The sequence below is a fragment of the Primulina tabacum genome, chromosome 4 (assembly GCF_025594145.1).
Source record: "Primulina tabacum isolate GXHZ01 chromosome 4, ASM2559414v2, whole genome shotgun sequence".
NCBI classification, from domain to species: domain Eukaryota; kingdom Viridiplantae; phylum Streptophyta; class Magnoliopsida; order Lamiales; family Gesneriaceae; genus Primulina; species Primulina tabacum.
In genome coordinates this window covers 36,790,582-36,797,052 of record NC_134553.1, presented here as the reverse complement: position 1 = coordinate 36,797,052, position 6,471 = coordinate 36,790,582, and the positions used below count along the sequence as shown (strand labels likewise).

Here is a 6,471-nt window from a genome sequence, read left to right as displayed (position 1 = left end):
CGTATTAATCTTGGCTTAACATCTTATTTATTTGATAAATATTTTATGGCAGAATGATCGGTGTAAACAGTAGTAGTAGAACCAATTAAATAAGATCGAAACTTATCTAATGCAAATATTACTGAAAGTAATTCTTTTTCAGTAGTTGAATAATTTATTTGGGCACTATTTAAGGTTCTACTAGCATAATAGATTGCATAAGGTTTTCCTTCTTTTCTTTGTCCTAACACAGCTCCTATAGCATAATCACTTGCATCACACATTAATTCAAATGGTAAAGACCAATCTGGAGGTTGTAAAATAGGTGATGTGACTAAAAGATTAATAATTTTTTTAAAAGCATTTTCACATTTCTGAGTCCATTCAAATTGTGTATCTTTTGTTAAAAGATTTGAAATTGGTTTAGATATTATGCTGAAATTTTTTATAAACCTTCTATAAAATCCTGCATGACCCAAGAATGATCGAACTTCTTTGACCGTTTTTGGTGATGTTAAATTAGCAATAACATCAACTTTGGCTTTATCAACTTCAATTCATTTTTCAGATATCACATGTCCTAAAACAATCCTAGATTTAACCATATAATGACATTTTTCTCAATTTAAAACAATATTTTTTTTCTTCACATCTTTTTAATACTTCTTCTAGATTTTTAAGACAATTTTCAAATGAGTTTCCAAAAACAGTTATATCATCCATAAAAACGTCTACATATTCTTCAATCATATCACTGAAAATACTTAACATGCATCTTTGAAAAGTAGCCGGAGCATTACATAAACCAAATGGCATTCTTTTAAATGCAAAAGTTCCGAAAGGACAAGTAAAAGTAGTTTTTTCTTGATCTTCTAATGATATAGGTATTTGATAATACCCCGAATACCCATCAAGAAAACAGTAATAAGAATTTCCTGCTACTTTTTCTAGAATTTGATCTAAAAATGGTAGTGAGAAATGATCTTTTCTAGTTACATCATTTAATTTTCTATAATCAATACACATACGCCAACTAGATGGAATCCTAGCTTGTAATAACTCTCCATTTTCATTTTTTATAACAGTGATGCCGGACTTTTTAGGTACTACTTGTGTTGGACTTACCCATTTACTATCTGAAATTGGATAGATAATTCCAGCTTCAAATAGTTTTAATACTTCATTCTTAACAACTTCCTTCATATGTGGATTTAACCTTCTTTGTGGTTGTTGATATGTTTTAGCATTTTCTTCCAAGTGAATTTTATGTGTACAAATAAAAGGATTCATACCTTTGATATCTTTCAAAGTCCATCCAATTGCATTTTTATATTTTTTAAGTAATTTAATCAAATCTTCTTCTTGATTTGGCAAAATAGTGGAAGAAATTACAACAGGAAATGTTTTATTTTCACCAAAAAATACATATTTCAATTCTAAAGGTAAAACTTTTATTTCAAGTTTTGTATTATCATCTTCTTTAAAATTATTTTTAGACTCAAAATTTTCTATTGAAAAAACTTCAGATTGTTGATTTAAGTTTTCTTCTTGTATATTTTCTTCCACAATTGTTTCAATTTCATTATCATATTCATTTTCATTAATACTTGGTTGTTTACATAAATTGAACACATTAAGTTCTAGAGTCATATTTCCAAAAGATAATTTCATTATTCTATTTCGACAATTAATTAAAACATTTGAAGTTGCTAGAAATGGTCGTCCCAATATTACTGGAATTTCATTATGTACTTCTATTGGTTGTGTATCCAAAACAATAAAATCTACAGGATATATGAATTTATCAACTTGAACCAACACATTTTCTACAATACCTCTAGGTATTTTGATTGACCTATCCGCCAGTAAGAGAGTAACAAAAGTGAGTTTTAATTATCCTAAATTAAGTTTTTCATAAACTGAATAAGGAAGTAAATTCACACTTGCTCCCAAATCCAACAGAGCTTTTTTAATTTTATTTTCTCCAATAATACATGAAATTGTTGGACAACCAGGATCTTTATATTTTAAACTAGAATTATTTTGAAGAATAGAACTTACTTATTCAGCCAAGAATGCTTTTTTCTTCACATGCAATTTTCTCTTTACAGTACATAAGTCTTTTAAAAATTTTGCATAAGAAGGTACTTGTTTAATAGCATCTAATAATGGAATATTTATCTTCACTTGTTTAAAAACTTCATAGACATCAGAATCACTTTTTTGTTTTTTATGATTTGTTAATGCATGAGGAAATGGTGGAGGTTTATTTGACTTATTTACTATTTCAGATGATTTATCATTCACCATATTATTCTTAAAATTTAAGGTATCTTCATTCTCAAAAGTATCAGGATCATCATCTTTACTCTTTGATTTTAAATGATCCTTGTTTTCATTATTATATGGATCATTAACTATTTTACCACTTCTAAGGGTAATAACAGATTTTATTTGATCAATTTTTTCATTTTTTAATTCTTGATTTTGATTTTTAGGATTAGGTTGAGGTTGAGATGGAAATTTTCCTTTTTCATGAATATTAAGTGCAGATGGAAATTTTCCTTTTTTCCTTTTTCATGAATATTAAGTGCAGATGCAAAATTTTGCAAGAGTTTCTTTCAAATCACTAATAGATTGACTGTTTTGAATATTGATAGACTCTTGCTTTTGGATAAATGCATTAATTTGTACTTCAAAGTTTTTTCTTGGAGATGTAACATAAGAAATATAACCTTGATGATTTTGGCTATTTTGAAAATATTGTTGTGACGGTTGTGCATTATTATCATTCCTCCAACTAAAATTAGGATGATTTTTCCATCCAGGATTATATGATGGTGAAAAAAGATCTAGTATTGGTTTTTTATAATTGTTAACATAATTTGCTTGTTCATGGAGACATTCTTTAAATGAAGGTAATGTTGGACAATCTTTTGTAGCATGATCATGTGTATCACATATATGACAAACAATTTCTTTAATACTTTTTAATTGACCACTCTTTTTCATTTCTAATGACTCAATTTTTCTTGCTAAAGATGCAAGTTTAGCTTGAATATCTATATCATCTTTAAGATTATAGATACCACCCCCATTTGTTGAATTATTGTTTTTAGTTGTTGGTGGTTCTATTGTGCCTATATTATCCCAATTTTGAGCATTTTCTGCTAATGAATCCAAATATTTCATAGCTTCATTTGAGTTTTTATCTTCAAAAGTTCCATTACACATGAATTCTATCATTTGCCTATCTTTAGGTATTAGACCTTCATAAAAGTGAGAAACTATTCTCCATGTTTCAAAACCATGATGTGGGCATGTATTAAGTAATTCTTTATATCTATCCCAACATTGATAAAACGTTTCTCCTTGTTTTTGAGAAAAAGTTGTAATTTGTCTTTTAAAAGAGTTTGTTCTATGGGAAGGGAAAAACTTTTTGACAAATTATTGTTGCATTTCTTCCCATGATCTTATTGAACTTGATCTTAAATTTTGTAGCCATGTTTTAGCTTTATCTTTTAAAGAAAAAGGGAAAAGCTTTAATCGAACTATATCCATGCTACAATTTTGATCATTATAAGTGTTACAAACTTCCTCAAATTATGTTAGATGCAAATATGGATTTTCAGAATCTAAGCCATGAAAATTTGGTAAAAGTTGAATAATTTGAGGTTTGAAGTTGAAATTAGATGCATCAGGAGGAAAAACTAAACAAGATGGGGCACTAGTTCTAATAGGGTTCATATGGTGCCGTGTTCTTAATTGATCATGTTCTTGATTATTATTATTATTATTATTATTATTATTTTTATTATTATTATTATCTTGATTATTTGAATTATCATACATATTTAAATTATTTTCAGATACTCGAATAAGTCTACCACTTTTTTTTCGATTCCAAATACTCATACAAAAAAAAACAACACAATACTTATAAATAAAACATAATTAACAAATATAAACTTAATTTATATCTCCCCGGCAACGGCGCCAAAAACTTGCTACTACTTAAATAATAATTCACCCAAGTGTAGGTTGTCTGCAAGTAATATATTTCGTAAGTACGAGATCGATCCTCAGAGAGGTTATTTTGAGTTTTAATTTATTAATTTATAGATTACCAAATACAAGAATGAAGTTTACAAATTATAAATTTTGTCAAGGCTTGAGGATTTATTCTTGGTTTATGTAATATTGTTTAACTAAAAGTAAAACAAAAGAAACCACCATAAATAATGGTTCCAAGAAAATTAAACACACACATAATATAATATAGTTCCCACTATAGAAAATACCGAATTAACCGATATTTTATATATGGTACCTATGATTATAATTATAACTATATAAATAAATAATTGCATAAAGTAAATGATAAATTAAATCATTATATTTCATTTAGAACAACCGGCAGAGCCACGCTATTGCCTAAATGAAATATATTGATTTAATAAGTTAGTTGCGGTAAAGTAAAAGTTAGTTGCGATAAAGTAAATGTTAGTTACGGAAAAGTAAAAGTTAGTTGCGAGAAAGTAAAAAGTTAGATGCGAGAAATAAAAGTTAGTTGCGATAAAGTAAATGTTAGATTGTTAGATGTTAGTATTAAATCATAATATTTCATTTAGAACAACCGGCAGAGCCACGCTATCGTCTAAATGAAATATTATGATATTATTATATAAATATATATATATATAATAATAAGTGATGAAATATTTATTGTATCAAAATTAAACAACAAATCAAGATAACCACTTTAATGGTATCAAGCATTTGATGTAAATTGATAACAACAAATAATTCATTTTTATACCTACAATAAAAATAAGTTAGCTAAATGAAAAGAAATAAAGAAAGAATATACAAAATATAAACAATCTTACTTCACCAAGAATGCATCCTCTTCACCTTGACATAATAGATTTAGCTTGCCATAAGCTTACTTTTGATCAACACTAAAATATCACTCATAGTTGAGAACATGAAAGAAAATATATTGGAACTTAGAACTTTGATACACACTCACACTGTATTTTACAATGAGATAGAATGATTCTCAAGCTAGCACAAGGCCTCTATTTATAGGCCAAATGAGAGAAATTGTCAAAATTTTTATTAATGCCATGTAGTTGCAATAGTATTCTTTGTCTCCTCCAAGTTTAATTCTATGTCCCTTCTTTCAATGCTCTGTTTTACAACTTTAATCACCGAATTTGACTCTGCTCAAAACGGCAAACATGTTTGAGTCACCTCCATTTGAATTTTATAGCTTGAGTTATCATTATTTTACCAACACGTAAAAAACCTGAAAATAAAACATATTTAGTAAGACAACTAAATGTAAACAAACAATACTAAAATAACATAATTTTATAATTTTAATGAAACATAAATTTTAAAATACAGGTTTTAACATATAATAAATTATTAATTTTAAGTTTCATCATTGAGCCACTCACTTCTGCGGCATGTTCACGAGATATTTGCTTTACCATCTTCGATAGATTGTTGAGATTTCTTTGCAGAGCTTCTATCTCAAATTCCATATTAAAGATTTTCGGTTCCGGAGATGGAGTCCTAGTGAGGAACGGCTTTTGAAACACTTGTCTCAACGGAACAGTGTCCAACTTAGAGATGGCTGATGTCTTCTTGATTCAAAGAATAGTGCGAGCTTTCTTCTTGTTGGGAGTAGGTGGCAGAGATGGTTGAATAGGAGCAGCAGACTCCTCAGAAACTATCTTATCAGAATCAGTGGAGATAACCACTCGTTTTCTTTTAATTTTCTTTTGAGGTCCTAGAGCCTCAGCTTGAGCATCTCCCACTTTCTTTTTCAAAGAAATAAACTCAGTCACGGTTGGCTTTGGTCTCAATGCGAGCACATTATCAGCGTCCAAATCAGAAGTAAAAGCAAAACCAGCATTCTTAAGCATTTGGCTGATCTGCACAGCGAAACCAGAAATCCTCCTAACCACCATTTCCTTCATTATTTTGAATAGAAAACGACTCCAATCCACCTTATATCAAGAAGTGATGGCAGCCATCACTTGAACTTTTTCTTTTGTTAGTCGATCGAACGTTCCGGCTTTGACTAACAGCGCTTTGGCAACAATATCGGCAAGTACTTGAAATTCCAGCTTCAACATATTCTTGAAGCAGGATGGAGACAGTTCTTCTCCAGAAGCTGAGAAATGCAGTAGCGCAGTAGACATTTCCTCCTTGGAAATTCCAGAAAGTTCATTTATCCCTGAAAAAGGAAGAAAGAAAGTCGATCCAAGAAAAGCAACATCGATAGAAATGGATGCATCACCCTGAGAACACATGATTTTCCCTTCTTCCACAGTCGCCTTAGCATAACAGTCCAGAAGGACAGTTTTGTATATCACAGCAGGTGCTTTTAAGAATTTTCCGAGTCCTGATTTCTCAATAGCTTGGAACATCTTGAGAAGATTCTAATCTTTGATAGTGAGGACAGATGCAAAGTTAACT

General features: G+C 29.3%; 1 non-coding gene across 1 annotated transcript; it reads left to right on the top strand.

The window, feature by feature from the left end:
- The first annotated feature begins 3,283 nt into the window (after positions 1 to 3,283).
- LOC142544006 (small nucleolar RNA R71) lies at positions 3,284 to 3,394 on the top strand. The gene has a single exon (XR_012819975.1). It is a non-coding gene; the product is annotated as a small nucleolar RNA R71 (small nucleolar RNA).
- Positions 3,395 to 6,471: the final 3,077 nt, after the last annotated feature.